Here is a 20,529-nt window from a genome sequence, read left to right on the forward strand (position 1 = left end):
GCAAAGACAAGGCAATTCCATGGGATATTAAAGTCTGGAAATGCTATTGACTCAAATGGCTTCAATGTGAAACTAATGCAGCCTTTCAGTGCCATGGGATCTGGAAGGAAGTTGTCATCTTCTGTGTGATCCTCTTCCTTAGCTTTCTAAGACCAGTTATCTCATTTTCAAAACTTTGCTTCTTCTTTCAATGAGAAGGCAGTATTTAACTGGATTTTATCCCATTTTTTGTATCCTTATTTTAATAGGTTCATACAAAACCATTGTGAAACTGAAGGACCATGGCATAGAAGCATTTAGCAACATATATTCACATATGGTAACAACTGCACTATATTCAGCTGGCAATTTCATGCAATTCACTGGGTGATGATTGAAAGCTGCCCTGAATGCACACTGAATTCATTGTTCTCAGGAAGAAATTATACCCTAAGAAAGTTCATTTTAGAGGGAATTACATGTGGCGTACAGCAATGCCACAAACCCTTCGAGAGCATCCCTATTGCTTCAGACTACACACATTTGCTTTAAATGAGGTTACTGTGAGATTCCTCATTATTCTTCCCCAACTGATGATTTTGCTTATCATAGTAGAGGTAGTTTTGATGGCCAGTAATAGAAATTTATTAGAATCAGCTGTTCAAATTATGATTGGCTCCTGTAACAATCATTAAAGCCTGCCTCCTCCAAAGTTCACTCCTGTTACTGCTTTTGTTTTCATTCAGAGACCACTTGGCCCAATGAACAACTTCTCTTGTCATTTGTGCAAGTCAGAACCTAAAAATCATACCACAGTTACCAGTTGTATGCTCCATACCTTACTCCACAAGATGCTTACAAATGCTATCTCTCATATGTCCTCAGATGGTTTTACAGGAATGAGTAAAACCCTGATCAGAATAGTTCACTCCCTGGAGGAATGGCGAAACACACCTAACAGGACAGGGCTTAGTTATAGCTTAGAAAAGAGTGAATCCTCAACTTAGATCAACTTTCTATCTAAGACTAGCCACTTGTATTACCTTATCTATACTACTCTTGGTTTACATTCTGGTCAGGCTGCAGAGGAACTGCCATTCTTATATTAGTCACTAAAATAAAACAAACAAAGAAAAAAAACCCAACCTGTATATAAATATGTTATTGTTAATACAAACATTACTTCATAATGCCATTGTGAAACTGACATATATTGGCAAAACAGATAATTAAAAGCAATTTCAATTAATCTAAATTTTGTTCTAAATTTTTAGAAACTGCTTTATATATCACAGCTATATAATCCTCCCCAAACAGCAAATATCAACCTGACACTTAATTTACTCTCAGATATGCTAAGCAGGAGCTGTACTTAAAATTAAAATTATAGGTTGGATAGCTTATAGGATCCAGCCAGCTCCGTATAACCAAAGTACCATGGGACTCAGAGTGATGTGTTATTAAATTAATAAATGAGAACTGCACAGAAAATTGTGTTAATTTGTACACAGATAACACTGTTCTCTGTATAACTATCAATGAAAGCAGAAAACACCACCAATGACAGGTTCACCCTATGCTAATTTACATATGTATATTTCCCTAGGTAACAGTCTCTTCAGCTACAATTTTTTTATAATAACAGCATGTCGAGCAGGTCTTATATCTATAGAAGAAGACTTCCAAATAATGAACAGAACCCTAATGCCATCCCTTCCCCTGTTTTCTCCTTCCCTCTTTCTAACTTTGACACTCAAAAGTTTGAAATTAATTTACTTCATGATATTTAGGTTTTATTTTACTATTTCCTCTGAATTTTTAGCAGAAAAGGATCTGCTGCTAACATAAAATCTGTACCATTCCTCTCAATAATTGTATCACCCGACTCTGAGCTGGCAGTGTGCCCAGGTGGCCAAGAAGGCCAAAGGCATCCTGGTTTGTATCAGAAAGAGCGTGGCCTAAGTCCAGAGAAGTGATTATCCTCCTCTACTTGACACTGGCGAGGTAACACCTCGTTTCTGGGTTCCTCACTATAAGAAAGCCACTGAAGTGCTGAAGCATATCCAAAGAAGGGCAACAAATCTAGTGAAGGGTCTAGAGCGCAAGTCTTAAGAGGCCAAGATAAGGGAACTGGTGTTGTTTAGTCTGGAGAAAAGGAGGCTCAAGGGAGATATTACTGCTCTCTACAACTGACTGAAAGAAGGTTGCAGTGAGGTGGGTGTTTGTCTCTTCTCCCAAGTTACAAGCAACAGGACAAGACAAAATGGCCTCAAGTTGCACCAAAGATTAGCTATTAGGAAAAATTTCGTCACTGAAATGGTTGTCAAGGATTGGAACGGGCTGCCCAGGGAAGTGGGCTAGTCACCGTTCCTGGAGGTACTTAAAAAGCATGTATATGTGGCCCTTGGGGTCATGGTTTAGTGGTGGACTTGGCAGTGTTATGTTTGCAGTTTGACTCAATTAACTTAAAAGTCTTTTCCAACCTAAATGATTCTAATAATTCTATGATTCTATGACTCAAGACATAGAGCAAGTGTGGAGGAAGGGGAGAGATATCTATATATAGAGAGAAGAATCGATCATTCAATTGACCAATGAATCCATCTCTTTCATTGTTGGGCATAAGTGCTGAGCATTATATTTGAATACTTCCTTCATGAAGAAATCAATTGAAATTGATCAGTTCTGATATTTTTTTTTTAAAAAGCAGTTGCTTATAAGGGAGCATTTTACAATTAAATCTTTAATGTGCCTGAAGTGAGAGCCTGTTTGATATTTTGCCAAAAGAAAGAAATCAGACCTGCCCTCTGAAAGATCTTTCTTCTTCCAACCAAGTACCGAGGAATGCTGGGCAGGAAGGACAAAGATTTCAAGGTATTCTGACTGAACACTGGGACATAGTTGGAGGCAAGAACAAATTGGTGGTTACAAAATGTGGGCTATACCGAGCATAGCAGCTGCATTTTCAGTTCTGTCGATCTATGACTTGAAGCAACTCACCTTCAAATCTGAACCCCTCTAGAGAAATGAAGTCAGTTATACCCCTCAGTTGAATCTTAGATTAAACATAAGTAGTACTATTATTACAACATTGCAGACTGCCCTGCAAAGGGAAGGCAGAAAATAAGTAGGATTTTTTAAATTTTCTTTCTCTCTTGAACCCAGATGGCAGTCTAAAAACACTTGACTTCTGAACTCCAGACTTCAAATATTATTAGCAGCCCTTTGGCCTCCTATTAAACTGTAGTCTGAAGAGTTCACGTCATGAAGAACAAGTGAAAAATAAGTGCTCAGCTCCAAGCTGGAGCAGCCATGTTACAAATATGAAGAGAGGAGAAGGAAAGAAAGATTGTCGCTCTAAATTGGAGCGACATCAATTTGATGGATGGACCACTCAGTGGATAAAGAACTGGCTGGATGGCCGCATGCAAAGAGTTGTCGTCAATGGCTTAATATCCGGCTGGAGACCAGTAGCAAGTGGTGTCCCTCAGGGATCAGCGTTGGGACCGGTCTTGTTTAACATCTGCATCGCTGACATGCACAGTGGGATTGAGTGAGACCTCAGCAAGTTTGCCGATGACACCAAGCTGTGTGGTTCAGTTGATACATTGGAGGGAAGGAATGCCATCCAGAGGGACCTTGACACGCTTGTGAGGTGGGCTGATGCCAACCTCATGAAGTTTAACCATGCCAAGTGCAAGGTCCTACACCTGGGTCGGAGCAATCTCAGGCACACCTACAGGCTGGGCAGAGAAGAGATTCAGAGCAGCCCTGCGGAGAAGGGCTTGGTGTTGTTGGTTGATGAGAAAATGAACATGAGCTGGCAGTGTGCGCTTGCAGCCCAGAAAGCCAACCGTATCCTGGGCTGCATCAAAAGGAGCGTCACCAGCAGGTTGAAGGAGGTGATCCTGCCCCTTTACTCTGTTCTCATGAGACCTTGCTTGGAGTATTGTGTGCAGTTCTGGTGTCCTCAACATAAAAAGGACATGGAACTGTTGGAACAAGTCCAGAGGAGGGCCACAAGGATGATCAGAGGGCTGGAGCACCTCCCATATGAAGGCAGGCTGAGAAAATTGGGTCTGTTCAGCCTGGAGAAGAGAAGGCTGCGTGGAGACCTCATAGCAGCCTTCCAGTATCTGAAGGGGGCCTACAAGGATGCTGGAGAGGGACTCTTCATTAGTGACTGTAGTGACAGGACAAGGGGTAATGGGTTAAAACTTAAACAGGAGAAGTTTAGATTGGATATAAGAAGGAAATTCTTTCCTGTTAGGGTGGTGAGGCACTGGAATGGGTTGCCCAGGGAGGTTGTGAATGCTCCATCCCTGGCAGTGTTCAAGACCAGGCTGGACGAGGCCTTGGATGATATGATTTAGTGTAAGGTGTCCCTGCCCATGGCAGGGGGGTTGGAACTAGATGATCTTAGGGTCCTTTCCAACCCTAAGTATTCTATGATTCTATGATTCTATGATTCTATGAAAACTACTGTCACAGAAGAGTAAGTAGGGGGCTATTCCACAAGGCAAGATATGAGCAAAGGGTGACCAGAGTAGGTGGGACTGGAAACAATGTACCTGGCACAAAGGTCCAGACTCCATCCCAGAAAACCTGACAGTAATCTAGGGCAGCAGAATTAGGGATGGACGCAGGCTAACCCATGAGATTTTCTAGGCCACCAGGGATGCCCAGGTCTGAGTTAACAGTCGATGCATGTGTAAATGTCCTAGGGTGTTGGCTAGGGCAGTCAGATTCTATGGGTGTATTCAGGACCTTGAAAAGTGCAAGCAAAATTTCTGTATCTGGCTTGGCAGAAGGTGTTTACCATGCAGCACTGGCTGAAAAATGCAGAACTGCCCACACCAGGAGATGGCAGTCCTTTGAATGTGCATGGCTGAATCATAGCACAGGTAGCTGTCTCCAGCTCCATCACCCTTACCGCTTAGTTGGAAGGAAAAGGTCACATTGTTTGGGAGATTTTAACACAGATGAGGTCTATATATAAGAGAGTGACTGGAGAACTAAGGATTCCTAACTTCGGAGTTTGTTTTCCTCTGACACTTACAAGAAATAACATGTGCCTCAGTTTTCCTGTATGTTAACAAAGATTAATGCAGTGTTTCATTATTGTTTGTATTTTATTGCCTCTTTAAAATTCATCAAAGGTTTTGAAAAAGTTCTGTAGCTTCTACTGTGAACCAGAAATATTTCTGAGTCTTTTGGGACCCCCTACAGAAAAGTGCCCAGCCACATGAATTCAGATAACTTGTAGACTTTTCAGAAGTAAACACTTTGGGAAAGAAAGAAGAAAGGACTAGTCCAAAACACAGTGTGTAGTTGCATAGATTGTCTGCATGTATTGCTTAGATTTATTAATGTCATGCACCTAGTCTGCCTTCCACTTTCCCTTAACTTGAAATTTGATCCCAGCCTCCTTGTAGAAGGGGAGATGGAACACTGAAAACTGGGGATTGAGAAAGAGTCTACCAATGTATTTGCATTTGTACAGCACCTTTTGTTAAGGTCTGAAGTGCTGGTGACTGAAATTGATAGGAAATGAGAAAAAAAAAAAGAAAAGTGGATTGCTAAAAAAAGTCAATGTAAAGATATGATTAAAAGGACTATAAAAGTGTAGTTGTGACAACAAGAATATATTTCAGCTGATTATTCAAAAGATAAACAAATTGGGAAAAACTATTGCTAGCAAAAGCCATAAATGTTTTGCATAGTTTCATCTGCCTTTTACCTTATTTAAATTATCAGAATTGAGATTTTAGCTGAGAGTTAAAATGTAGAAATAGTCTAAAGAATGTTCAATAATCAGAATTAAAAGAAAGAGAGAATTGAAGACTTTGCCTACATTACTGGCAACTGCACAACTAATCATTCTCCAAAGTTTTGACTTATCTCTGAATATTACTCAACAGAAGTTTCTGTTGCATGTCTAGGGAGATTACTTGAAATTTCTTAAGCTTCACCATAATGAAATGGTGCCTGACACCCTATGATTTATTTGGCTGATTATGACTTATTAGGTATCCAGTTATTCTTGTTTCTGCCTTACCTTACCACTGCCCAGGTCAGAACAGACCCTTTCCCTATCTCGCTGCTGTCCACCTTTCTAACATATATGTGATTACTGTAACCCTAGTTAAGACTTGTACAGCTTGGATTCATTTGTCTTTGTTGAACAACCTACAAATTGACTGTATCACAGGAGCATATAGAATTATATGGAATTTACTCTGCCTAAGTCAAAAAAAATTAGGAAGGGTGAGGTAGAAACAAGGAGTTCAATGGAAAACACTCAACAGCTGTAATTATGTGTCTTACTAACTACCTTTAGTCAATCAAAGCACATTGCTGCATTTGTTTAAATTGTTCTTATAATTGTTCCTAAAGTCAGTGATAACTCCTCCCTCTCCACCCTTCGAGCACACACAGTCCCCACAATTAAGAACTGTGTTTCTTTTATTAATTTTATCCACAGTACAAAGCCTTCAAACAAAACTAATGCCAAGAAAATAAGTAACTCCCTTTTTCTAGGCAACTGTATTTTCTGGGTCCCTGGAAACTGCTGACAGTATGGAACAGGAGGAGAAATATGCTAGGTGTTCCCTGCTTCTGGCAGCCTTAACCCTTTAATTAATTTGGTTTATGTTCATCCATAAATGTAAGTATAGCTTTGAGAGAACGCTATGTTTTTAATTCTACTGCATTCCTTCTAGTTAAAAATCACTTTGTGACACACATGCTTTCTTTGCCTGCACTGGTTTACACTGTAGTCTCAGCCTTCGAATACTCACATCACGAATTGATTTCACAACCTCGTGTCACTCACTCAGCACAAACGATGTAAAGCTCAAGTGAAATCACTTACACTAAATTCCCTAACATTTTTTTGGGTACAAGTTCTATAACGTTACTTCAATATAGCTTTTGGTGTGTTAATATGATATATTCCAGCTATTAAGTTTTAACATGCACAGCAGGGGTTTTATGAGTGAGGGTTACTGCACAAAATATGATGCATTTTTAGACATCTGCTTTGGCATTTCAAGAAATATTCCCTGAAAAGCAATGAAGTACACTCATGTTAAGCTACTAAAAAAATACAAAACACCCTACCCTGACCTCCCTCTGCTAAATAAGAGATTTCACAGACTACTGTACTTGCCTGAGAAATGCTAGAGATTCTCCTTTCACTGGGATATTTCAAGGAAAAAGAAAATGCTTAGAAGACTTATCCATGTGTGGTGTGTGGATAAGTATACATCAGTCTAAACATACCCCTGTTATTTTCTGTTCCAAGGACATCAAACAACAATTTTATAAATAATAGTTTAATCACTGGATCCTTTAGCTTGTTTAGACCATTGTTTAAAGTTTGGTATTCCAGCCATTTATACACTCTGAATGGAATTTTAAGAATAGATCATTACTAATAATGAGTGAAGATAGGTAAACTACAGAAATACCCTCTTGATTTCTATTCTACCTACTCACACCTTAGATTTCCAGAGTCATCTGACTGATATTCCTTGTCCTGCTGAAAAAATACCAATATTGTTTCTGGGTATGACAAGAAGTGGCATGTAGATTTCAAAGCTTCAGTCTGTATATTGAAAAACCTGGATATTTATCTAGTGAATCCACGGTAATTCAGAGATTATTAAACCAAGGCTGGGAAACGCAGTAGCATAGACATTAAACTATGACCATTATTGATAGCTTCTACACTATGTCAGTGTTCAGATGTTAGAGACTAAACTTACAAGTTCCCCCTTGCAAAGACTGAGTCAATTCAAAAGAATCTCAGATTGATGATTCACAGATATGAAAGCCAGAAGGCAGCAGCATTTAAGGCCAATGTTTAGTCTGTCCTCCTGCATAAAGCATGCCCTGGGATTATCACATGTTCCTTCCCTACTTGACAGAAATACTGTATCTTGTGTGGAAATATCCCAACTTGATTTAAATATTCAATAAGGGTCTACTAGAATTCTTTTAAAAATATTTGAAGGTTAATTCAATACAATGATCTGTATCTTCATATAATATATATTTGATCTATTATATTATTTATATGCATAGATTCAATTCCCAGCTTTTCTGGTCTAAAATGTTATTGTCACCTCAGCTGTAAACCAGTTACCATATTTGATTTCCCGGTGTCAATACTTAATGCACACATACAAGTTTGTTCTGAAGGACAAACCAAGCCATCAATTAATATTTTATCATAGTGTCAATCACAGAATTAGATTCATAGAATCATAGAATAGTCAGGGTTGGAAAGGACCTTAAGATCATCTAGTTCCAACACCCCTGCCATGGGCGGGGACACCTCACACTAAACCATGTCACTCAAGGCTCTGTCTAACCTGGCCTGGAACACTGACAGGGATGGAGCATTAACAACTTACCTGGACAACCCATTCCACTGCCCCACCACCCTTACAGTAAAGAATTTCTTCCTTACATCCAATATAAACTTCCCCTGTTTAAGTTTGAATCCGTTAACCCTTGTCCTATCAATGTAGTCTCTAACGAAGAGTCCCTCTCCAGCATCCCTATAGGCCCCCTTCAGATACTGGAAGGCTGCTATGAGGTCTCCACACAGCCTTCTCTTCTCCAGGCTGAACAGACCCAATTTTCTCAGCCTGTCTTCATAAGGGAGGTGCTCCAGCCCTCTGATCATCCTTGTGGCCCTCCTCTGGACTTGTTCCAACAGTTCCATGTCCTTTTTATGTTGGGGACACCAGAACTGCACACAATACTCCAAGCGAGGTCTCATGAGAGCAGAGTAAAGGGGCAGGATCACCTCCTTTCTCCTGCTGGTCACGCTCCTTTTGATGCAGCCCAGGATACGGCTGGCTTTCTGGGCTGCAAGCTCACACTGCTGGCTCATATTATTTCTCATCAACCAACACCACCAAGCCCTTCTCTGCAAGGCTGCTCTGAATCTCTTCTTTGCCCAACCTGTAGCTGTGACTGGGATTGCCCCAACCCAGGTGTAGGACCTTGCACTTGGCATGGTTAAACTTCATGAGGTTGGCATCAGCCCACCTCACAAGCGGGTCAAGGTCCCTCTGGATGACATTCCTTCCCTCCAATGTATCAACTGAGCCACACAGCTTGGTGTCATCGGCAAACTTGCTGAGGGCGCACTCAATCCCACTGTCCATGTCAGCGACAAAGATGCTGAACAAGACCGGTCCCAACACCGATCCCTGAGGGACACCACTTGTTACTGGTCTCCAGCCAGACATTGAGCCATTGACCACAACTCTTTGTGCACAGCCATCCAGCCAGTTCTTTATCCACCAAATTATAGAATCATAGCATACTTTGGGTTGGAGGGACCTTTAAAGGTTATCTAGTCCAACCCCTCTTTGCTAAACTAAAAGAGGTATTTGTCATAATGATATTTCTCTTGTTCTGGGGGACCTCTTCTGGCCTTCTCCCAAGTTGTCTGCATTCTTTATGAGGTGCTGATATTGGAGCTGGACACAACAGTTTAGGAGTTGTCACACATAGTATCAAAGATCTTAATGATATGAACTCTGTCTGTTGTCATTCATTTATGTATCAAGGATCAAATTAGTAGTTTTAGTCCATATTCAACTTTCATGTTATAGATATCTTATTCTTGTATTTCTTTAGTGTCCTGGTTATAAACACAAAGATTATATCCCAGTATCTTTTAAGGACAAGTTTTAAGGACAAGTTTAGATGTCCAGTCTAAATAAAGTATCCCTCGTTCTATACCATCCCTTTTTGCTATTAGCTTTTCTTCTTCAATAACTGAACTAATTAAACTTCAGATTATGGTCAAAGGCATATCACATTTATATGACCATATGTGTTAGCAAAGGAAACAAAAGAATAATTAGACTATACCATGAAGGAAGCAGAGCAGACATTATGATCAGGCTTTCGCTAGCTAATATATTGGCACTTAAGATGCACTGTAAATCTATTTTTGACAAGGGTCCTGACAAAGATCTGCACAAAATTCTCCACAGCTTGCAAATATTTAACTTTTTGGGGGTGATAAAGCAGCAGACATTATGTGACAAAGGTCACAGGAAATTGCACCGGTTTCCAGATAGAGTGTATTTTCTTTGCCTTTTTGAACTTGAATGGTAGTAGAGGCACCTGGAAGAGTCTTGTTATTTTTATTTCATATACTCTAACTTCCCTGTAGTGTTCTGCAGCTTTTATTTTTTTTTTTTTAATTCCTTGTACTTGTCCCCACATCTTAATAATTAATCTTTAATAATTGTAGAGGATACTACATAAGCCAAAGAATCTCTTGCACTGTCCCAACCAAAGACATAATGTCATAGAGTGTTTCCAAATAGGAGATCCAGTAAAATGTTGAGAGGCTCAAAGAAGTTGCTGTTTCTGTCTTTTCTCCACTTCTTTCTCCTCCCTTCTGCTGCTAGCTAGCAGCACGGAGGTCAAGTACTCCTATAATTTCACAAGTGTGATATTTCTTGGGGGTCATATGGAATTTGTCAGGCTGAGAAATATTTGCTTCATTGGCTGCACTCTTCCATTTCAGACCCTCTTTTTCCTTCTTCCTAAGGCCTTTCTACATGCTGTTTGCTTTATCATTTAACAATAGGCAAATGAGATGCAAATTGTTTTATACACTGGCTGCTTTTCCATCTGTGTTTCCAATTTAAAGGGGTAGGAATGGCAAGGGAAGACAATTAAAACTAACAGGTTATGTCTACATTACTAAATTAAAGACGACTGGGAACAGTTCCTAGCCCTGAGATAAACTGGCCCTGTTGTATTTTAATCCAAAATTCTTGTGACTAGCCCAGTCCTGGGTAGATTTGTCTTAGAGAAAACTAGCCAGAGACAAGTAACTGCCTGTTGTGGTTCAGTAGACTCTGGAGGGTAACCCTACCTACAACACAGACAAGACAGATATAATCAAAAAGCCCACCGCTATCTCACTTGACTTGCGTTAAGTATCATGTGGCTTAAAGTCAGTAAGGGTCTCTCTAGGAAAATTTCAATGTAATTTGTCACAAGGTTCAACAGGAGCTGCAAGCAACTAATCTCAAGAAGATTACCTTATTGCAGTGTTAATACAAGGAACACTGTTCATGGGTTTGTTACACTCTGATCTGCTATTTAACTCACGCTCCTTGGAATCCTTGGAAAACAGAGCCACAATTACAAAGGCACAGATTTACATTACATTCTTAAGGCTGCTCGTTCCTATTTTCTGAGCGATTCTGAAGGGTGTGCAAGTAGAACATGAACAACATTTGGATACAAAAATATAAATGCAATATTGTCTGCTTAGCTGTTCTTGAAATACCTATTTTTGTGAGCCTTTTAACTCTTATAAATCTGTCCTCCAGTCACATTTGAAAAAAGGAAAACCAGTAAATTTCTCCATTTCTTGGAAATGTCATTATTTCATTGAGTCTTATGAACACTCTGTAATATGATAAAACACCTATTCTGTCTCAGCTGTCTCTCCAGTAGGAGCTGATCACAGTATTGGGTGGAGAAAATTCTACCTGGGTGCATGCCAGAGTTGTGTAATCACTGAGCCTTCCACAGGTACAACCTGTGTGCAGCATTCAAATGCTTCTGGCATTCTTCAGAGCACTGTGGCACTGTAAGGGATGTTCCTGATTTCCCCTCAGATTCCCTTTCTTTTTTCATTTGTGGAACCCTGAATCTACCTAGATTTCAGCTTTTGTGCTTTCCCCTCTACTTTTTGGAAAGTTTTGTTTTGTCTTTTTCCTCTAGAAAATCTGATCATCTCATCTTTGTTCAATCCTTACTTGATAAAGGTCTTAAGCAACACATATAAATGACATGAAGTTGAGTTTTGAGGGTGATTCATCTGTTTCATTTAAATAGTACAGAAAGATCTTGATGATGGTTGTTGGTTAGAAAAAATGCATCATTTCATTAGGAGGATTATTTCTGTTCACCTGTTTCATAATTGTTGTCTTCAATATCACGACATCAAAAGCCAGAAACTGAAGTGCTACAGAAAAGGTGGGATTCCCTCTGAGGGAATGAACTGCAGTTTCTGAGTGGTCTGATTTCAGGCAACTTCACTTGGTACAGCAAACCACTTCAAGGAGGAAATACACAGAAAATTTAAACCACGTCCCACTCGGAGTACTGTGTACAGTTCTGGTGTTCCCAACATAAAAAGGACATGGAACTGTTGAAACAAGTCCAGAGGAGGGCCACAAGGATGATCAGGGGGCTGGAGCACCTCCTGTATGAAGACAGGCTGACAAAGTTGGGTCTGTTCAGCCTGGAGAAGGGAAGGCTGCGTGGAGACCTCATAGCAGCCTTCCAGTATCTGAAGGGTGCCTACAAGGACGCTGGGGAGGGACTCCTCATTAGTGACTGTAGTGACAGGACAAGAGGTAACAGGTTAAAACTTAAACAGGGGAAGTTCAGGTTAGATATAAGGAAGTTCTTTACTGTGAGGGTGGTGGGGCACTGGAATGGGTTGCCTAGAGAAGTGGTAAATGTTCCATTCTTGGTGGTGTTCATGGCCCGGCTGGGCAGAGCCTTGGGTGATACGGTTTAGTGTGCAGCTTCCCTGCTCATGGCAGGGGAGTTTAGAACTAGATGATCTTAAGGTCCTTTCCAACCGTAACCATTCCAATTCTATGTCAGAAATTTTTGATTTGTCTTCCAAGACAGTATGCAAGCTTTGTAAACAACTGGTTTATGTTTCAGAATGTAGAAGATATATGTGCAAAATCTGCTGAGACTGTCAGTCTCAGAGGAAATCTAAGTACATGCATATGGTATGAGAGAGGAATTTTAAGTATTATTTTTTTGTACAATATAAAAAAAGTGCCTAAAGAGTTCTGTTGTTCAAATTAAAATCAGTAAGATTTGATTTTAATCGGGGGGGGGGGGGAGGGGAATATGATGATCATATATATGTCCCTGTACATAGGATTTAAAGAAATTTTAAACCCTTGCTGGAACTAACAAATGCTATTCATACACATGTTTAGACTAATATCAATTATAGGATCCTTATTCTTATCTGAAAAGTATGATTTTGTAAAATATTACCTGCCTTCCTCTGGCCCAGATGTTTATAAAAATAAAGATATGAGGCCCAGGATGTACAGACAGCCCAGGGAAGATTACCTGTAATCTGAATTTAACTTTATGTATTCCACTAGTAGATTGCTGGTGCCTCTCTGTATGTCTGATTTATATTTAGTACTCTCTGAGCAATTGAGAGAAGACCTGTTAATATCAGTACATCCTCACTCAACTTCCAGTGAATCTTGGTATGAAATTGTCTGCTGTCTCTCAAAAAAAAAAAAGTTGTGCAAATTATTTATAGACATTCATACATATTTTGTTTGAACTGTAAAAGCACATAGGTGTTATACACTCCGTTGATTTCACACTATGAAAACATACTAGCAACAAAATTAAGTCTTCAGAACCTATGCACTTATTTGAAATATTTATTTCACTCCCTGCAATTCTCATTACTTAAGACACACTGAATCACACAAAACATATCCTGGAGGAGCTATGGTGTTTTTTAATACAATATTGTTATCCCCAAAACAACCCTTAAAGGCAAATTTTCTCATTTATGTTGAAAATCCTCTGGTATATTACATACCTTTTCCAAATGCTATCACTTCTTCAGATACTTAAGATACCATATAATTAAGGGTACTTGGACAAGTCACAGCTAGTTAGAAAGAAATCCATGTGATTTGTATTAAACAAACAAACAAACACACAAAACCCAACAATGATTAGGTTTGTAACAGAATTAATTGAAAAATTTCTGTTGATGTCACCAAATGACTATCAGTTATCATTTGATGTCACAGATGGATGTTTTGTCTTTTTATTTTTTTTGCATAATAAAACAAAAGATTCAAACAAAACAGTTAAAACCAAGCTTCTATAACAAGAAAAGTTAAAGATTGTTGTGTGTGTATATATATATATATAAATGTTTAACATTCTTTGCGCATTGCTATTTCAGATCTACCTTGTTTTTTACAGTTCGACACACTTGAAACAGCAGGACAAAAATAAAAAGCAGCAACCCTAAATTATTATCTCTACTAAAATAATGATGGCATATTTCATGGGTTTATACCCCTAGTCAATTTGTAATTTGTAATGTTCCCTTTATAGCACAGATGTTTTAAGCATACCGTGTATATAAGAGGTGCTTAATATTTGTGTGTGTTGTCACTCACACTTTTTTTAATCTTTATCAAATTATATAATCCAATTTGATCCTTTTTACAGGACCAAAAAATTATTTGTTTATGCATTTGGTAAAGAAACAAAAGACAGAATATTATATTCCTCCTATTTAAATGAAGAATAGATGACACATTTAAATAAGAATGCTGCTTTTTCTGAATTATATTCCACTCATACGACTTGACACACAAGTGTGTGGCGTGTGTTCAGTGTTCTCTTGGATCATTAATTCTTCCCTTTTATGTCCAGATAACGAATGTACAAGAAGTGAAATTTCCCTGAAGGTATTATAAGGTATAGTCTGATGTGACATTGAATAACACAGAGACAGAACTTCAGCAAGAACTGGACTATCTGCAAAATGTGATGCAGCATTTCTAATCTGTGATGAAAAAGGAGTTATTTAACAACTTGTAGTGTGTTATTAGTTGTTTCATAATGCTGTGGAGAAGCCAATGGTACAGATATTTCTTGATGGCGATAACCGGTCTATCTAACACTGTGAAAGTGTATAAAGTTTGATAACTAATGATAGGAGGAGGACAATCAAGTTTTTGGAACTGCAGTCTGAATTGTATGGTTTCAAAAGAATAATATAAATAACAAGCAATAGAAAGTACACAAATTTTAAAGAAATGGTTGCAAAATTTATTTCTAATAATATTAAAAAGCTGAGTATGGCAAACTATTCATTTTATATCACTTAGTCTTTACATCTTTCTCTTTATTCTCAAACACAGCAGAGGTGAATTCGTTTTCAAAATACCAATTATAACATAACTATATCAGATTCCACTTACTGAAGTCAATATCAAAAAGTTGTTGTTCTCACTTGTTCTAGGACTGTGCTGTAACTCATCAGCTATTTTATTTTCTATTTTTATCAGAAAAGTCAGTATATTATGAAATTATACACAGAGATTTTAATATTATTTGAAAGTTTCTATTAAAAAAATAAAATAAAATTCCTGCCATCCCCTCATTCTCAAAAGTTATTATATCAGTGGGTCCAAAGGGAAACTTTAAGAAGAGAGAGAAAATGGGATGATTTTACAAATTTCACAAAACATGCAATGTTTAAAATAAGAATTCTGCTGTTTAAGTATTTTAGAAAGGATTTTTTTGCTCAAATTTTTGCAGTACATTATTACACATGACTACTGGCAAATATTAAAAAATACAACTCTTTTCTTCATAATTTCGAATGAGAATATCAGAACTAACTCCTTGGAGAGAAATACCAGATTTTAAGTAGCTCAGTGAAATTGTGCTGAAATGCTACTTAAAATTTCCTTTTCTTGCATAGGGCAATTTTTAGGGCAATTTGCCTTGTTGTTACAGGTCATTCATGTGCTCCTCAACTCTGAATACTCAGCTTCACATTTTGAGAGACACTCATGTCTAGCATAATGCAGTCTATGTGTATCTATCTGGTTACTTTGCCAGTGTGTTTGTAAACAGCTGTTTACAGCAGTGTGTTATTGCAGAGTCCCTCATCACTCATGAGTTATAGTTTACATGCATACTGGCTTGCTTTTTGGGGATACTTACAAATGTGTTACTTAGTAGTTTGGTTTGCTCCTTAGCATCTCCTTAGATGTATCTCATCATCAGACGGTTATAAAAGCTTACATAATCATAAACAAAGAGCAAACTGCTGACTTTGTCACTGCTTGATTTAAACAGTGAAATCCATATATTACAATTTATATATATACATATATATTACAATTTATATATATAATTTGAAGACATAAATTGGTTTTGCAAACAGATGGGGAGAGAAAATTGAGAACCAAACACTGAAACATGTATACTGAGATGTGTACATTCTTAATAATTAGGGATTCTTGTCTAATTCCTACAGTCAGATGTAAACTTAAAACATTCTGGAAATGTTTACTACAGATATCAATTGACAAGCTTTTTTCACATTTCTAACTTTATCAGTATTATGTACCTGAGTACACTTAATGTTACATCTCTGCATCATATTTGTTTACATGATAAATAAGTATTGTAAGGTATTGTTCAGAGAAGAAAATATTTTCTCAATTGATTAAATAACATGGAATTTGCATGCTCATGATTTCATTTAACAAGAATAAGATAATTTCATTAATTTCTATGAAATGAATGAGGACAGCTCTTTTTCTGGATGATCCTGGTATTTTTTGTACCTTGGTAGAAGTGTTATTTTTTTATTAATGTTCAAGAAGTTGCACTCAAACTTTACTGGAAATGGATCTTAATCCAAACAAGCTTCAGCAGGAATATGACTGATTTTAATGCAGAAGTTAAGACTAACAAACACACTTTCCAAGAAAGAAGCATACTTGGAAGCCTTTCGTGGCTAGAGCTCATAGAAAAGGTAGATGATAGTTCAATGAAAAATGGATTCTGAAAATGAGTTTAAGTTATCAGAAAATATATAAGAAACACTAAAATAGGACATTTTCTGATAATTCAAACTCATTTTCAAAATCTATTCTCCATAGAATTGCTTTTTCTATATTTAGCTTATATTACTAAATGACTCTTTGATTCTGTGATTCTATGAAGCCTCTAAACCTAGGTTCTTAATGAAGGATATGGCACAACATGAGGAATGCGGATCTCAGAAAAGAACAGCAAATTAAGAGAATTTTTTTTTTAAAGTTTGTTTAAATTTAACAAAATCACAATCACCTAACAAAATCATTTTGTAGGTCTTGAAATTCTGACCATCTATCACATAAATCTCAGTGACAACATCTAATAAAATAGTTTCATAACATAAATTCCGATAATTTAAGGAGGCGTATCTCCTCTTGCTTGAACATTAATTTGATCTGTTAACATTTTTTGAATGTTTAAAATATTATTTACACATATAAAATACACTGGTTTATAGCTGGCAACAGTAATATATTGCATCAATTATTTTAAAATACTTAGTTTTGTTTTTAAATTCAGATTTTTCAAAACACAGTTGAAAAATAACAGTTTTTTTGACAAAAAAAAACTGAGTACAATTTACCTCCTCTACATACTTTCTTGAAAATTGGAACATCTAATGTTTGAATGTTTAGCATAAGATTTTTGTCCTATTTTTGACCTCCTTCACATTTTTAGCTAACTAATGAAATTAATTGGGATTATTCTTACTTTATTCCATTGTATGCAGGATACCATCTTCTATTATTATCTAGAGTCTAAGCACTGAGGTAATTCCTGGTGTATGATAGTTGAATAATTGAATTATTTTTTCTTGGAGAATTTTTCTGGAGGTCCCAAGTAACAGATCATGCTCCTTATAAGGTATGCCACATATCATTACTTCTTAGCCATGTTAGGATGGGATTACTTTGGGATAATTTTTTTAAACATAAGTGGGATATTTATTTCCTACTGGGTCCTGTAATTATTTGAAATCCAGAAGCAGATGGACTAACAATATTTTTAAATAATTAAATGAAAATCCAGTGCTGGTTTCAAGTCTTGGAATTGGTTCAAGCTTTTTTGTATGTACATGGGTATATGTCTGTTTGAATTTATTAAATATTAATATTTAATTAATGCCAGAGGAAGACAGCAAGAGGGACACATAGCACTGCTCGCTTTCTTTTTTGTCCATTTCTAAGATGAAAAATTTCTACTTACTGTCTTCTGTTCTTTCCAAGAACAGAAGTAACTTCTGTTTCTTCCAACTTCAGATGGAGGGATAGACACCCATATGTTAATAAATACAATGTCCTTTCCTCCTTTTGTTTAATGTAGATTTTACAAAAAAATATCTAATCATATTTAAAACCATGGGAAAATAATAATACCTTCTTAGCAAATATAAAAGTGAAAAGAAAAGCAACTAAAAAAATGTAGGGAAAGAACAATGACATTAGATTTAGGGGTTCCACTATGCAGTAAATTGCAGTTCTATAAACACTTCTTGTGTTGATATTCAGCTGTCAAGGCCAAGAATATTCTTTTTCTGAAAGCAATAAATTTATCTCAGCAGACTGTCCAAGCAATTCAATTTTGTGAAGAACTGATGAAAATCTATCATTTGGCAATGATGGATGGATATGGCACTTCTTTCGGTCCAATTTAAGTGCTGAGTATAGATGGATATGGTAATCCTTTCAGAAGTAAGGCACAGCAGTAAGATGTCTCCTTCTATTAATGTTGAACCACCAACTTGCACAATAGCTCATCCATTACCTAAGAAATCTTGATGTATTAACAACCTGTCAGTCATTGTTTCAATATGAAAAAGATGTTATCATCAAGTTTGATATTTATCTAGTACCTTTTATTCTTGAGATTCTAACATGATAGATATCTTGGCTTCTATTAATAACCTACATGAACTGGAGGAGATTTAAGGAACAGGTTGGGGATATACCATCCCTGAAAGTGTCAAGACCAGGCTGGATGGGGCTTTGAGCACCTGTCGTGGTTTAAACCCAGTCAGGTAACTCATTCACTCACTCCCCCCCTTCTTGCCCTCCCCCTACTCCCGGAGGGACAGAGAGGAGAATCGAAAAGAATGCAACTCCCACAGGCTGAGATAAGAACAGTTTAGTAACTAAGGTATAACACAGATCACTACTGCTACCACCAATAATAACAATGCTAAAGGAAATAACAAGGGAACAGAATACAACACCTCAGCACTAGCCGACCGATAACTCGTCCCCCCCCCAGCCTGACCAAGCACCGACCGATACCTCCTCCAACCCTGCAGTCACCTAGCCCTTCCAGGTAACTCCCAGTTACATCCTGGGCATGATGTGCTGTGGTATGGAATACCTCTTTGGTCAGTTTGGGTCAGGTGTCCTGTCTCTGCTTCCTCCCGGCTTCCCCTCCTCCCTGGCAGAGCATGAGGCTCACAAAGTCCTTGGCCAAACCAAAACATCATTGTTATCAGCTCTGTTCCCAGGCCGCAAGTCAAAACACTGCCCTGCACCAGCTACCAAGAAAGAGAAACATGACTGCTACTGCTGAACCCAGGACAGCACCCTAGTCTAGTGGAAGGTGACCTTGCCCATGGCAGGGGGTGTTGTAACTTTTAAGGTCAATTCCAACCCAAACCATTCTATTATTCTATGATTTTGTTCACACAGTGATGCATTTAATTTTCTGGTTCCATCTGGTAAGACAACCTAAGACTGTTTTGTGGGTTTTTTTTTTCCTTAAATGTATGAAAGTGTATAAACACAACTTAGATAGCGATACTAAAGAGTGTTCAGATAAGAAAAAAACTGCATGAAAAGATGGTATCTTTTCCTTCTGATGTTGAAACTTTATCAGGAGGTACAAATATGCCTTGTCTGCACAGTGCTGAGTTATGCTTTTAAGGATGTAGGAAGACAGCTAAGAGGACTAAGGCATCCTTAGAATTAAACCTGGCGAGAAGGGTCAAGGACAGCAAAAAGAGCTTTTTTAAATACATGGCAGACAAAACTAACACCAGAGGCAATGTAGGCCCACTGATGAACGGGATGGGTGCCCTGGTGACAGAAGATACAGAGATGGCAGAGTTACTGAATGCCTTCTTTGTCTCTGTCTACTCTGCTGCAGGCAGTCCTGAAGAGCCCTGTACCCCTGAGACCTTAGATGAAGTCAGGTCGACGGAGCGGTTTGCCTTAGTCCATGAGGAATGGGTTAGAGACCAGTTGAGCAATCTGGACATCCATAAATCCATGGGTCCAGACGGGATGCACCCGCGGGTGCTGAGGGAACTGGCGGAAGTCATTGCTAGACCACTCTCCATCATCTTTACCAAGTCTTGGGAAACGGGAGAGGTGCCTGAGGACTGAAGGAAAGCAAATGTCACTCCAGTCTTCAAAAAGGGCAAGAAGGAGGACCCGGGTAACTATAGACCGGTCAGCCTCACCTCCATCCCTGGGAAAGTGATGGAACACCTTATCCTTGCTGCCATCTTAAGGCATATCAAGGATAAGAGGGTTATGAGGGGCAGTCAACATGGCTTCACCAGGGGGAAATCATGTTTGACCAATCTCTTAGCCTTTTATGAGGAAATAACACGGTGGATGGATGATGGCAGAGCAGTGGATGTGGTCTACCTTGACTTCAGCAAAGCATTTGACACAGTCTCCCACAGCATCCTCACGGCTAAACTGAGAAAGTGTGGACTGGATGATCAGGTAGTGAGGTGGACTGCGAACTGGCTGAAGGAGAGAAGCCAGAGAGTTGTAGTCTATGGGGCTGAGTCTAGTTGGAGGCCTGTGACTAGTGCAGTGCCTCAAGGGTCAGTACTGGGACCAGTATTATTTAATATATTCATCA

This window comes from Pezoporus wallicus, unplaced genomic scaffold (assembly GCF_028554395.1).
Source record: "Pezoporus wallicus isolate ANWC-B61680 ecotype Strahan unplaced genomic scaffold, APGP_CSIRO_Pwel_v1 contig_3017, whole genome shotgun sequence".
Taxonomy (NCBI): Eukaryota; Metazoa; Chordata; class Aves; order Psittaciformes; family Psittacidae; genus Pezoporus; species Pezoporus wallicus.